The sequence below is a fragment of the Protopterus annectens genome, chromosome 3.part1 (assembly GCF_019279795.1).
Source record: "Protopterus annectens isolate FY-2018-M chromosome 3.part1, PAN1.0, whole genome shotgun sequence".
NCBI classification, from domain to species: Eukaryota; Metazoa; Chordata; order Ceratodontiformes; family Protopteridae; genus Protopterus; species Protopterus annectens.
The window spans coordinates 1734967733-1734984148 of record NC_056732.1 but is presented as its reverse complement, the minus strand read 5'-3'; positions in this window follow the sequence as shown (position 1 = coordinate 1734984148).

The following is a 16416-nucleotide window of genomic DNA, read 5'->3' as shown; positions in this document are numbered from 1 at the left end:
TACCAGGGATAGTACCGATATTGCTATATTAAGTATATACCAAATAAATTTTCAGCATGCATAATCTATGTCCCAGATAAGAATTGCCAGGTTTTTGAAAACATTTCAGTTGGGTAGCATTGCCTACATAATAAAAACATGTGATCTGTGGGTGTCTAAAATACAGTCCAAGATCAACATCTACACAGCACAGTGCCTTCCACATTTTAGTCACAGCACATGAATCTTGGGATAAAGTTGAGTAAGTTAATGGAAAAGGAAAATTTAACTGATTCACGTTGATATATGAATCCAAATCAACAACATTCTCGTTGTTATTTTGCATGGTTGTTTTAAAATGCAGTTAACTGACTTTTCTGTATCATCTAAAGACTGGCTCTTACACAGTCATGGATTTGGTTTTTGTGTTTTTAAATATTCAAATCATAAGTCTGTGATGCTGAAGATTTAAACCTAAAATTCACCTAAAGGCAAACATTATTGGTTTAATAAGACACCTAGGCAAGACAAATGTCATTGCTTAGATGAGAAATACAATAAAAGCCTACTGAGAGGGTAATATTTCACAGCAAGTCACCTATTCATCATTATCAGAGACAAGGAAATCTTGAACTTATATGAAGGGGTCTGCTACATTCTCAGTATCAAGTTTAGAATTAACTGATACTAAATTAGATGCTGTTTTTTTGTTACAGATTAGTCACTAAAAGTATGTGGACAGATGACAAAGACAAAAGAATATGTTGGACAGAATATATCAGCTGTACAGGTTCCAGTATAAAATAGATAAATATAATACTGACAAATGTGATAATCCTGTGGCTTTATAAGTGAGAAACAAGACATCTAAGAGTATCAAAAGCAAGTTACTAACTCCTGATGGAAGTCATTTAACGTCTAGTAAGCCTTCGAGAAAATGTTTACCTGGAATTCATATCTCCCTCTCTTTGATCAAGAAACTTGGACAAAAATAGTGGGGGGGGGGTAGAGGATCCAGCATCAGGGACAGCTGAAAAGTTAATACAACATCAGGCTTTATATTAACATGTATTTTTAAACTATAAAAAGTATCAAACTTTAATAACTGGCATTATTTATGGATCATAATTCTCAATGGCTTTGGAAAAAGTAAAAAAAATTTTACAAGGAACATAACAATAATGTGAGAGAAAATCATGGACATTCTGTGAAGTCAAAAACAGCTGCGATGCATGCCTGGGTTCCTTAACTAAAATTTTTGTTGATTTTTCTAGGGCTACTATATGCTATATCAATATTTAGATATACATTGTTTTGCTTTGAGCCATAGCAGGTTTTTTTTTTTAATTATTGCTCTTTAACCAAGTTGGAATGACCTAATTGTGAGAATAATACAGTGTGGAGCATTTCAGGGGTAAAGCCCCTCATAGGGGATTGCAGGGGGCTAACCCCTATCACTTTTATTAGGTTGTGCATTTGCAAAAAGTCTGATTTGAGAACTGCTACAGTGAGCAGTTTAATACTTGTACATTTGCTTATAAGGAAACAGGATGGGGTCTGGAAATACTCTTCAAGAGCAGTGTGACTATACAGTAGCTACCTTCATCTCCACATTGGGTAGAACTAATATACTAGACCATACTTCATTGTACTTTTTGTCTGCACCAAGATTCAGTATTATATCTTCAGTGACAATAGCCAACAAATTCTGATTAAAAGCAAAGACAGTCTGAGCATTTCATATTATAGAACAGTATGAATATCTAATGCATATTTTGCCAAAAGGAATGAATGAAAGATTACTTTCTATATTAGCACAGTTTTTAACACAGTAGTAGCTTAAGTTTATGTCTGGCAGAACTATGTTAAAAAGCTACAATGTTTTTACAGGCCATATTTCCAGAATTGTAGAAAGTACCTTGTTGCCAATGCAGTACACCTGGATACCACTAAAGCATTTGATTGTATAATTATAACTTTTCCATTTGAAGTGACTAAGTAATCTGAAGTGATTACATATTATATTTTTCTCTAGTGTATAAAGATACAGAAAGGAGTCCTTACCAGATCTTTGTTTCCTGACTCAGAAAACTTAGTAGTGTCTATTTACTCTAATTTAGAATAATGAAGGGCTTGTTCTTGAAGACATTTTGTTTGTTTTTTTGTGTCTTTCGGCTTTTCTCGGTTAGGGGTCACCACAGCGGAACTCCGGTCCGCTAATGATTGGCAGTTCATTTTTACATACCGGCTTGCCAGGTCTGACACATAACCTTCAACCAAGGTACGCCCATTCATGCATGTCTCCATGCAGAAGACACTCTAGCTGAGAATCGAACCAGACAGCGTCTTACTGTGAGGCGACAACACTACCGGAGCACCACCACCGCAGTCTTGTTCTTGATGACATTACTGTTTGTTATTTTAATAAACTCACTTTAATGTAAATTTAAAAATAATTTAATTGGAATGCATACTTCTTTACCTAAGTGAACAGTTTGCAGATATGTAGATGATCTTTTCCCCATCAGTACATCAACAAAAGAGCACAGAAATATTTTCATCATATTCAATGAGGTTAATCATTTTATGTAGCTTATGCTAAATAAGGCTAAGTCAGACCTCCCATCCAAAATAAGCATCAGATAGTCAAGATGTTCAGCACCATGGAGAATGGTAATAAAGCCCTTACTACACACCAGATGACCCAGGTTTGATTTAAATACTCATAGTCATATTTTTTTTCCTGAACTCATCTTTCATTATGTGGAGATGCAAGTGTTCAGCACTAAATACTTTTATATTACAAACTTTATGGTATTGCCATTACAGATATACTGCCTTAAAGTTTTTTTTTCAGAATTATTACTTGGGATAGTAAGTATTTGAATATATGTATGGTTATTGTCCCTTGCAAAATGCATTATTTCCACAAACAACTGGATTGGTTAACTTATTTAAGCAGCTACTCATTAAATGATTTCAAACAAGAGGGTCTGGTCCTTCCCTTTATATATAATGTATAAGCTCTGCCCAAGCCATATTAGCATGTTTATGTAGACTGGATAAAGTCCTTTATTGGGTTCAGTACATTAATACAATTGTGATTAATTTATTAAAAGAATTAAAGAAGAGTATATCTGAGTACAGTATTCAGATATTATATGTCACTTGTGCTTTTCATCTGCACTCTGTTCCCACATGAAAAAGTATAGATTTAGCAGTTATCACTCGAATCAAATATAATTGGAAATTTAAAAAAAAAAAAACATCTTGATGGTCCACAACTGTAGATAAGTTTTATAATAAAAGAATACAAAAGAATCAGAAGACAAATCTACCCACATTAACTTCGTAATCAAAAAGATCAGCAAGGAAATAAAATGACAACAATAAAGACAACTAATCATGTGACTTGAAACCAGCATCAGAAGCCAAAAATAACTACAAAATCTTACTTAATTATATAAGCAAACTTAAGAAAAAAAAACATTTGCGTATATGGAATTAATCCAAAATGGCATTATCTATTCTGGCCCTGAAGACACTGTTAACATACTTGAATATAGGCAAACAAAAAAAGGCAAAGGCAAAGCTGAACAATTTTTCCTTTGTACTTGAATATAGATTTGTGCTAATTTTATTCCAGAAACAGTCACTGAAATTCCAGAGTTTCCTGAGTCCCACTCACCCTCTAAGATTATGATGGAATATGCTCTGGCCTTACTTTCTAAAACTAAACACATAATTTCCATGAGACCAACAATTTTCTTGGATGCCTAATTAATAGCACCAGCCATACCCTACTGAACTCCCTCCTCTGCCTGTTTAACTTAAGGTTAGCCACAGCCTATGTTCTTGAGTTTGGAAAACATTTGTTGTAGTGTTACTTCACAAAGAGGTTCCTTCCACAAGTCACAGAAATTATAGACCCATCAGCCTAACCAGTCTTATTTGCAAGGCAATAGAACATATCATATCTAACCCCTGAAAGTATGACATTAAAAGCATAATACAAGTGGACCTACAAAATGTCTGTTTTGTCAAGGGCAGATCATGTCTACTCAGCTTGGTAAACTTCTTTGAGAAGATTACAAAGGCAATGGACAGTGATTACTCAGTCTACACAGCATATCCGGATCTGGCCAAGGCTGTCAGCACTGTACCCCTTGATGATATTGTAAACAAGTTAAAAGAACTAAGGTTGACCCTTACATGGTAAGATGGATTGCAAACTGGTTAAGGATAAGACTCACATAATTAAGATGGCAGGTGGGACTTCAGAAAGTAAGAAAGTAACCAGTGAAGTACCACAGAGCTCAGCACTGGCACTCCTCCTTTTTGTTATATACTGTCTTGATGTCCCTACCACAACTCTATGGCTTACCAAGTTCACATCACGAGTGACTGCAAGCTACTTGTCATTGAGTGTTCCCCATTGTTATAAAATTATTTCAGCAAGAACTAGTCCTTTGAAATCAGTTGCATTTAGAGAAAAAATATCAAATTAAATACAGAAAAGTGCAACATTGTCACATTTGGTAAACATCCCTCATCTACAACTCACAGCATAGGCAATAACACACTCCGTACAGGCATGATGGTCAAGGAATTTGGGACCTGGGCTGTCAAGTCCTTCAGTTTTGACCACTATGAAATCCTGAGATCTAGCAAAACTGATTTCCAAAGGTATCTCATGTAGGGCAAAGAATGTTAGTATCCATCTGTACTCTGCTCTGATTAGATGAATTGTTGAGTACAACGGTACTTTTGACTGTACCTAAACAAACATCACATATTCAGGATGTTCAGCCCCATGAGGCAGAGAGAGATAAAGTCCTTACTGCTTCCCAGAAATATGCAATAGTTTGTGATTATTGACTTAAAAACCCTTAACTACCAAGGCAAACTGGACAACCTATCCCTATACTCTGTTTGTTATAGACTCCTATGTAGAGATCAATGCCTGGCATTACATGCCATAAAATATTCCCTTATATAGTATTAATACCTTTTCAGGATGAATGGCTACACACCAATTTCAACCAAGGATTTAAGCCTTCTCCAATATATAAACAAAACATGTTGGAGGGATAAATTCATTACCCAGTGGTTGTCCCAGTTCTGGAACAAATGACCTTGCATTTTAAGCAGGGTGACACCCTTACCTCCTTCAAGACTAAACTCGATGATTAAATGCATGCCTGTAAGTTTATCCCCAGTCTGACATGCTTCTCTCTCCTGGCAGTCAGGGAAAAGTGCAGCCTGAGGACAGTATTTAGCAATCCGTACACAATCTTTAGACTAGAATGCCTTGTAGTTCGCATGATCTCATGAAGGCTTATAAAGACCACCAGCCACTGGGTAGGATTATTTTTCCATCTGATTGCATCTGTAATGTTAAAATCAATAAAGCCTGAGTCTGCATTTTGAAAGGCCTCACAGGCCTATATGTAATATATGGACTATGAAAATATAATGAATTTATAATTCAATGGCTAAATTTTCCTGATTTTATGAATCTGCATAAAAGATTTAGACCTTTTTTACCTTATATAGTGTAATTGTATATGCTAGTTATCTTTAGTTTTTGGTTACTCATTCCTTTCAGTAATCTCAGTTCAGCACATGGAGTGTATGTATGACTATTCTATGAAACTGACATGCAAAGCTAAAGTCTTGTGCAAAATATAGGGTATAAGGTTTGCTCTCCAGAGTTACATGAAAAAAGTTATGAATGCTATATATATATATATATATATATATATATATATATATATATATATATATATATATATATATATATATGTAGACATATATATATATATATATATATATATATATATATATATATATATATATATAGATAGATATATAGATATATATATATATATATATATACACAATAAGAGACAAGTATATTTAGTACAGGATTTTCTATATGCTTTAGGGAATCCCTGGGGGAAGCACTGTTGGAGATGCTGGGTGGGCAGATTGGTCTAACAAGGGAGATGATTTTTTCAAGCTGATACAAAATTGGAATTGCCTAGACATGGAAAGACCTTGCTGTGTCTAATAATGGTGACTACAAAAAAAAAACAATTACTAGAAAATGGAAATCAAAATCTAAACCAACTATATTGGAAGTAGTGAATATAGTAACGGAGATAAAACAACTGGAACTGAGATCTTTAGAAACAGGTAGGAGCAAACTACATAGGAAAATGGGAAGAGCGGGAGTAATGCATACAAGGGAGGAATGAGGTCTAAAAGGTGGCAGGACTTAAATGAGATAGTGTAGATTATAAGTGATATATAATATTTGCAACTCGAGTGTGTCAGTAAGGTTTGTGACGTTAAATGCTTGTAACTAGGATTGCATCAGTGTGGTTTGCTTTTACTTATATAAATGCATGATTGCCAAATGTAGTAAGTGATGGTTTGATAAAGACGTAAATTAATGAAATGTTGACAAAATATGGTTCATATTATCAGTTTAGTACTAGAGCTCTCTTGGGCCTGAGGCCCTTATGTTCTGTTGGTAGGAGATGTGAAAGTCTATACAGTTTATCATCCAAATATATGTATATATATATATATATATATATATATATATATATATATGTGTGTGTGTGTGTGTGTGTGTGTGTGTGTGTGTGTGTGTGTGTATAGTTCTGTGGTCGTGAAGAGTTTAATAATGAAAAACAGGAAAATTAGACTATTACCTGTGCTCCCAGTGAAAAAAGGCTTGATATAGATGTTGTTAAATGTGAAAGATTGCTAAGAAATAATGTATGATTGACTGATGCATTACTATTTTTTTTTCTTTTTTTTTATCTTTAGGTGATGGTATATAGTTATTGCCATTTTTCTACTCTTTTTGCTTTTAATTTTCATTTTTTTTTTCATTTTAACAAGCATTTTACACTACCTGAGCCTCTTATTGTATGTCCTAAACATGCTATCTATTAAGTCTTTTATGTATGAATATGTTATTCTTATGCCTGTTTTGACTCTATATACTTATTACTCAGTGTCATTATGTAAATGCAAACAAATCTATGTACTATCTGTTGTGCCTTTATTTGAAAATGTGTACATGTCTGTGTGTTAAATGTGGAGCTTTTCTCCCCGGGCTTCCACTGAAAAATGATTTTTGTCCAGTTGGACTTTCATGGTAAACAAATGTAAAATGAATAAAAATAAATGCAGAACTGAACACATGCATATTATGATAGTAACATTAAAGGGTTGGCATTTGTGTGTGAGCATGACGGGTGCTTTATGTACTGAGATGGCAGAAGCCAGATTCAAAACTAAGGTGCTGGAATGGATTTACAGTGTTATGCAAAAACCTAATTTTATTAAATTTTTCTTTGGTCTTTGTGTTTCGACTCAAAGCCCTTTAAGCATCTATGTGGAAGCATCTCTCCTACTCATTTCCTTTATATGACCACGTCCAAAGTCCCACCAGTTAGGGAAAGGGTCATCATTTCTCTTCAAAAAATCAATGAAATGAGTTTTTCTATGATGGGAGGGGAACCTACTGGATCATGTGAAAGACTTAGAATAAAAATTAGAAGAATGCCCCATATTGGCACAAAACTAGTACATGTCATAAGCAGGGCCGGTGTTAGCATTTTGGGGTCTCCCAAGGCACTTCTGTCAAAGTAACCCTGTCACTACCACCCCTCTGAAACAGCCTTTTAGTTCATGCTGCAAACTTTTAGTAGAAGAATGTACAGACTTACCTATAGTTGCAATGCTCTTACAGTACACCAGGTGTATATACCACATTATATTCACCAATCTCACAGAGGGACATTTACAGTTACTAGCATTTTAATTACAACAATGATACATTATAGCAACTCTATGTACAGGTCTGGACTTTGGTGAAGTGCTGTCTTTATGCTCTAAAGTGCATTTTACTTTTTTTCTTTTTACATAATTTTTTCATCCAGTAATGGCTTGAAACAAAATTATGATTAAGGAAGGAAAATCAGTGCTGCTGTTCAGCTTATATTTTCTTTGTATCCTTTCAGCACACCTTCCCTGACCAAAACAGCACAGCAAGAACCATTTAGGAAATAACGCAGTAAGCCAGGACCCGGGAAGCCATAGGGTTATAGGTCTGTGATGCATTTTAGGGCATTTTCCCAACCTTTTAATCTAATGGTGTCATAAACAAAGAATATAAGTAAGGAAAGAATTTCAGTCTTTTTTTTTCTTTCAAGGAAGACATAAGTTGTGCCCAAGGCTTAATATTCAAAGATGACAAAATAGCAGCTCATAACAAACTTAACAAGCCATTTACTGTCTGGATACAGAGGTCCAGTCTGGGAATATGGCATGCCTCCTTAACTCCCCCAAAAAAGGCGGTCATTGCCTATGCATCCTTCTCGTGTTAGACTGGAATGAAAGCAGAGGTTCAAATTGCCACAGTCATGTGTTTCAATTGACTGCTGACATAGATATACATAGCATGCCTCCTCACTCCTCAACCCTAACCATCAATGAAAGCTATCTGTATACGTGCCTGATGTGATATTAAAAAAAACAATTATTACAGTAATGTGTTTTACTTTGTTGCTCATAGACAGTAGACTGCCCTTACACAAGTTATAGTAACCTTCTTTTAGACCTCTAAGGTCTGTGAGAAAAGTAAAAGAAACAATGACCACATTGTCCTCAATCCAAAGATAAGCTGTAATGACCTCATGTGCACACCTCTATGGTTAGACTGTAATGAAAATTAAAGAAGTAACCACAACCCCCCCCCCAACACACACACACACACAGGTACAACAGCTTTCTGTACACAGACATCTGAGCAGGGCTGGTTTTAGAATGAGTGTAGATTAAATTAGATGCCATTATCAGCTTTATCCTAACAGTGTCAAATCACAGCCCTGTTTAGGTTAAACAGCGTAATCAGAAAATTTATACATTTTTTTTTTCTCATTTTTTTCACAACCAGAAACAGCTTTTGTGAGGCCCTCAATTTATACAGTCTGGGGAGTGGGGGCCACCAGTCTCTTTGAAGATTGAAGTGCCTGAATGTTCTGTGACATATTTCATGCATTACTTTTGAAACACAGTGACTTGTTAGCTACATTTTTTTCACTGATACCCCTATGTATCTTAGCATTATTGGATGTATGCAGAGATAAAAATCAGTGATATTTTTTACAACACACACAAAATTCATAGCAATACTAATTTTGTAATTATTTCAGCAAATAGCAATACATTGTGCAACACTGGTGCTGCCACACCAGATCAGTGAATGCTGTTTAGCAGTCATCAAACAGTAGCAGGGAAAGTCACTTTTATTTATCTTAGTAAGGAGAAATGCATACCTGTCACTGTCTTTGATTTCACAGACCTTCTCTGATTTTGCTCATAATTTTGTTCTGTCCTTCAAAAAAAATTTGATTTGCTAATAAATCATTCAGGAATACAGACAGCCAATAATCCCAGGCATCAGAGGTTTATACTTCTTATTGTCCAAAAAACTCATATTGATGCAAAGTGTGGTATTTTATTAACTTTTTAAGTGACTTAAAGTAATAGTTAAAATGTGTTCCTGATTTTGAGCCTTTATTCTATTATTTTTGGTATTATGATGAATTCTTCTGCAAAGAAGTTGAAAGTTGTAGTATCTGGTGTTCTACCAGTATTTATAAAACTCCCTGAAAGAAAAGAAGACATCCATGAAGATCTGAAGCATCAGCTCTTCTTAAAATACAAGATCTGCACAAAATCAGGAGTCAGTCACACCTGCCTGCTGATCTCTTGTGTTTACTTTGCTTATGTTCATTATCAGCTTTATCCTAACAGGGTCATACCACAGCCCTGTTCATGTTAAAGAGCATAATCAGGAAATTAACACACTTTTTCCTCATTTTCCTAACCATCAGCTGCTTTTGTGGGGCCCCCACACAGTCAAGGATGATTAAGGGGCCACCTTGCAGCCAAAGGCATTGCAGGCGCCTAAAGTTGTCTATGTTGTTGGTTTTAGTGGACAGAATGTCCACCAAGCAGGGTTTAACTAAGCTGGAGGCACTTTGGACTTATGAAGCCTGTTACCTGATAAACACTGCAACTACAACCAGAGATATCTTTGAATTTTAAAGGTGATATAAATAAGAGTGATTACCCACCTGATTTATTAAGTATAAAAGATTTCTGTACTAGCTTTGGTTAGCTTGACAGACATGCTAGAAAATATCAAGGTAAGATAACTTGCTGTGGTTGGGGGCCCCCCAGTAACAGGGGGCCCCCAGCAACCATAGTGTTTGCTGGTCCCTAAAGCCGGCTATGGTCATAAGACTACATTCTCATTTCTTATCTTGGAGACACAGCACAATTTGTTCTGGTATAATGAGCCATCATTACAATTTAAATTAAATACATACATAGGGAAGAGTTTAAATGAGGTTTTCAATTAAACCAAGTTTGTGCCTGAGAAAAATATAGCAGATTATGATCAAGTCTCCAATCATAACCACATTACTATTTATATCCTTTTCAAATGAATACCAAGAAATTCACCTCAACTTCATTATGATTAGCCAGATGTGATGTTATTTTTTCATGGTGCATGGAACTTTGTCTGTTTTTTAATTTCTCCAAATCTTTTGGACTCCATTCCTAAGTTAAAGTATGATTAAAGTTCATGAAATTAGTATTGTTTCAATCTTTGATGTCAGCCAGTAGTGCTCTTTGCAGCACCTTCAATGTGCCCAGTAAAGACTCCTTCTGCAATTCATATGGGGTTACATGGACTGGTAACATATCTAAATATGATAGTGATTTTTTTTTTTTGTTGTTCCTACTACTATTGGAACTGTCTGGGTATCTTTCTTCCACATTGCTCTCATTTCTGCCTGCAGACCCTGATATTTTATGACTTTGTGTCTCTCTGTATGCAAGACATTGTAGTCACTGGGTGTGGCAATTTCAATGATCAGTGCTACTCTGGTCTTCTTTTCTTGGACCACTATATTTGTTTTTCTAGCATCTGTCTTTTGAACTGTTGGTAATGGATGATCCCATGTGATGTAGACTTCTTCATTTTCTATGATGCTTTGTGGCTCATGTTTCCAGTATTTTTCAGCCACTTCACTACCATAATGTTCACACAATACCCAGTGCAGCAGTCTCTCCACATTATTATGCCTTTCAGTATATAGTCTTTCTGCCATTAGTATGTCGTAACCAACAATGAGGTGCGCAACTGTTTCCAGTTCAGTTTTACAAAGCCTACATTTGTCTGTTTCTCCCACATGTTCAATGGACTTTATAAACCAATGTGTACACAGCCCACTATCTTGGGCCACCAATATTAACCTTTCATTTCTTGGTTTGAATTCACCTCTCCTTAACCATTCCTGTGTTCATTCCTGATCAACATGAGGTTCTTCCAGAAGTTTTCTATACTTACAACTATATTTATGCTTTTTCCACATTTCTTGACTTCTCATCTGATCCTTCACCTTATATTCTTTCTTTTGCTTTTTTGGCACATTCAGTTGCTGCCTGATTTTTCTCTACTTCTGGTTTGATTTCCATTCCTGCTTGACCCCAATAATCTTCTGCTAGATTAAGCACAGAAGTCATCTTAGATTTATTCTCCTCATGTTTCAAAACTTTCACTACATTTGGGTCCTGTGAGGTCAGCAGATATGTGTGGAGTCCCACGATTGCAGATCTATACATATAATAAATTTCAAGGAGACCCATCCCTCCTTCGGAATGCAGAATATATAATCTTGGTATGCACTGATTTTTATAAATCATTTGATGAACATGAAGCATCCTTCTTATTTTCCTATCTAATCTATCCAACATGTGTTGGGGCCAGTCAGTCCCTCCAAAACTGTAAGTTAGGACAGGAAGAGCAAATTGGTTTATAGACTGGATTTTGTTCGCAGATGTCAGTGCTGTTTTTAGGATTAATTTAAGTCTTCAGAAGTATTCCTTACTAAGTTTTATTCACATTTGTTCATGTTTTATTGTTGATCCTTCATCAACTCCCAAATATTTATACACTCCTTCTTGCTCAAGTTCTTTTATATCACATTCTTGTCCCAAACTGAGGTTTACCTGGAATTGCAGTTGTCCTGCTTTAAAGGTTGCTTTTGCACATTTATCAAGACCAAATGACATTCTTATATCATCTGAAAAGGTTTTGATAACTTGCAGTTGTGCTTTCAGTTCCTCATCTGATGAGCTATACAGTTTTAAATCATTGACAAAGAGAAGGTGAGAAGTTTTTACACTTTGTTGTTTTCTGGGAGTCAGATTATAGCCATGGCCTAAGCTGTTGAGTAAACATCTTAATGGATTAAGGGCAAGGCCGAATAGTAATGGTAACAGAGAGTCACCCTGGAATATCCCCCTTTGGATTTTTATCCCTGGGATATTAATTTGTCCTTTATCATGGCTTAATTGCAAAGTGGTTTGCCACTGTTTCATGGTCACTGTAATGTAATAAATCAGTGTAGGGTGTATCTTATACATTTTTAAGCACTCTTTTATTCATGAATGAGGGATACTATCAAATGCTTTTTTGTAGTCAGTCCATGCCATACTTAGATTCTTCCCCTTTTTACAGTTCGCCACTATGACTTTATTTAACAACAAATGACCCTTTGTTCCATATGACTTTTTATTGCCCTTTTGTTCTACTGCCATAATTGAGTTTTCTTCTAAATGACTATAAGCTCTGTTGACATCAATTCCCATGTATAGTTTATACGTCGTCAGAAGGCAAGTTATTGGTCTATAATTTTTAGTGTAGCTTGTAGGTTCACTCTTAAGTAGGAGCATTTTGTTTTTCCTGTTGTTAGCCTGGTTGGTGTCTGTTCTGGGTGTGCATATAAATAGTTCTTACTCATGGCTAAATCTTCATACAAAGATGTTAATACTTTTAACCAGAAGTTAGGTACTGCATCTGGGCATGGGGTTTTCCAATTAGAGGCTTTTCTTAACTTTGTTTTAAACCCTCTAGCTGTTACTTCATCCCATTTCATATTAATTTAGCATCTTTGTTATGTTGTACACGATCTTCATAGATACTTCTCCAGAATGTATCTATTTCTTCATTTTTGGCAGTCTTTCAATTCCTTTTGTCTTATTTCCCAGTTCTCTATAAAACCCTTTTGGGTCCTCAAATTGCTTATTTTGCACTGTTCCTTTATATTTACCTTTGTATCTTCTAAGTTTTTCTGCCTGTGCTGAAATTTTTAGCTTGTTATTTGCAATAGTGCATGATAGATCCTAGTCTGTTTTAATATTGTGCATTGCTTGTTTCACATCTATCTTTCTTAGTATTTTTGTTGATCTGTTCCCTCTTTTATAGTCTTCTAACAATGACACTTCTTGTCTTAATTGCTTTATAATTTTTTTCTGTTCGATATTTCCATGTTGGTATTCAATTTCTTCCCATCCTTTCCCTCACTACCTCATGTTCTTGTGGTAGAATTTTTATCAGTTATTAACTTAGTTGCACAGAAATGTATCCTGTTTACTTCTGTTACATCACATGGATCTCTATGAACAGTCCTAATTACTTTGTTCATTTGTTTTATCATACTTCTGACTTTTTGGGTTTTATTAACCTTCTGCAGTCTATTTCTTTCATTGAACTTGATATATCTGTCCATGTCTGTTAAATCAAGCAATTCTTCTCTTAGCTCATTTTCTTCCAAACTGAGGGCACATCCCTTATTTTGCAGTTTCTAAAGGCATTCTATAGAAGATTCTAAAGCATCTTCCAGTGACACAGTCTCATCAATTTCATCCTGTGCCATTCGTTGCTCTATCATATGGGAACTCACTGGCCCATCACTCCTCAGCATTGACTGCATCACAGTTTCCTGTTCCTCCTCTTGCTGTCTACCTTCAAGTGAACGCTTATACTAGTTCCTGTGGAAGACTGCAAATTATCTTCATATGGCACCTGACCAATTGCTTCCTGTTCCACTGATTTCCCCTTAATTTGGATATCCATTACTCTAGCCTGTTGTGGTGCTTTCTGAATTAGATTTTCTACACTGAATCTTTCACTTCACAGGTACTCCATAACCTCAGTTTCTATTTCTTTAACTTTCCCATTACTAATTTCCTTTTCTACTTTTCCTCTTTGTCTTCTTATTTTTTGTATTGTAAAGTTTTCCATGTCCAGATTCCTTTGTCTGTATTTCTCTTCAGATATCTTTGGTGCTGCGCTTTTTGTATTGGTTAGTTTTGCTTTCTTCTTTGCATAAATATGACACCATATTAAATCTTTTTCTTTCCAATGTCCATATTTCTTCTTCAGATGTTTCCTGATCTTCCTGTTTCTCCCTGCTTAGGGGACTCACTCCATCCTGCTGTGATGTAACCTGTATTAGACCTTCTACATCAAATCCTTCACTTCACAGCCACTCCACAACTTCAACTTCTATTTTTTTAACTTCTGCTTTACTAATCTTTTCTACATTCCATCTTTGTGATGTGCTATATAAAGTAACAGAGAGAGAGAGAAAGAGAGAGAGAAAGAAAGAAAAAAGTATAGGACATCTAAGTGTTTTACAGCTTTAAAGCTGTTATATACGTAGTATTGACAGATATGTCTTTGTAGTGAATGGAACTTTAACTGTTTCAAGTTACTACAAGATAGAAAAAAGGAAATAAGAAATAAACTATTGAATTCTGAAGAACATTATGACTTTGAAAGCTGTAACACACTTAGTGCTGCATTACAAATAGCAGTAAGAAGCAAATTCTAGTTTGTTCTTGCATAAGCCTTAAAATTTGTACTACATTTCATGCTACCAAAAAAAGAAAGAAAGAGAAGAAAAGAAAACTGGAAGCCTGAAGTATTTTTCAGCTTTTAAAGCTATTTTAACCTCTCATGGCTCTTCTGTGGTACCCGCTAATTATGGTCTGACATGAAAATAGAGATTAACTGTGTTGAAAAGTGCTTAAAAATGTCATTAAACACCTTTCTTACATCAAAAAGTGCTTAAATGTTGTCTTTTTCCCATATTTAGAGAATATCTATTGTACACCATGCACTGCAAATAAATTAAAACAACTGTAATATTTTAACGATTTTTAAATGAATTTGCATGTGACATTCATTTAATATGATTTGCATGGTAATATATGAGTCATTGAGACCCATTTCACTGGCATTCCATTTCTTTGAGAGCACTTAACCTATCCCAGGAGTGCACAACATTGCAATATATTAAGAAAGGGATTTAGAGAGAGCTAAACCCTCTATATATATGTGTATAAGTAGTTTGCTTCTAATAACCTATAAATAATTTACTTTAACTGTTTTTATTTTCAATTTTTAATTAAGAGGGGCTTTGTTAAAGCAGGTCTTGATTAAGTGTACCATAACCAAATATTTTATATGCACTCTCTTTCACAAGCATCTCATTTTGATGTCATGCTGAATGACTCTGCTTTCTATTAAAAAAAGATTGTCAACTTTTTTTTAACCACAATCAACAGTCTAACAAAGGGACAGTTTTATACAAAACCTTATCATTATGTTTAATAATATTATTTCTTAACTTTTAAAGTGCTATTAAATTGTTGATTTTTCTTTTAAGTCACTTTAAACATTTCATTTTCTTTGTGACTGCCCAAATCAAAGAAGATTTATTCTGGTAAGGGCTATACATGTAAATTGTCAGAGATTATTTTATTAAATTCTGCCATGACAGTCACAGTTCTGCAAACAGATAATTGATGTACACCATCCACACAAAGAATTTAGTTATTCAAATATCAAATAATCAAAAGTCAAAATTAATGATATGTAATTTGATTAAGAGAAATGTTAAATCTGAAATGAGTATACAAAGGCTAACTGTAGTAAGTTACACATATTTATGGTTGATTAATTTTCTCTGTATATGAAATGAAGGTTGCATGTAAATTCCATAAAGGCTAAATTTAAAGGATAAACAATGTCATGCAACAGGTAAATAGCACCTGGGTGGTATGAGATTAAAACCTGTGCTGGAGAACCTCACCAAAGGCCTAATGTGACCAGTGTATAAAACACTAAGCAAATCATTATGCTTGCCTCAGACATTTCAACAAATCTGTTTAAGGTTTGAATTGGGTCTAGCAGGTGAAGAACTCTCACAGATAGGTGTAAGCAAGCAGGATAAGGTGGCAAAAGTATTAGCACTTCAACTGGAAAAGTCAGAAAAGAGAAGCAGAGACAGAAAAATTAACATTTGAGGACATGTAGTTTACTAAACTGTGCTGACTGAATGTTGGCACAATAAGGTTTAAAATATCTGCAAAGGCATCATAAAAAGAATTTCATCTTAAGTAAAAGATATATTCTCTAGTTACAGAACATTATCATTAAGATACGGAAAAGGAATTTTTCACATGCCATAACAGAAGCAAACTTGTCAT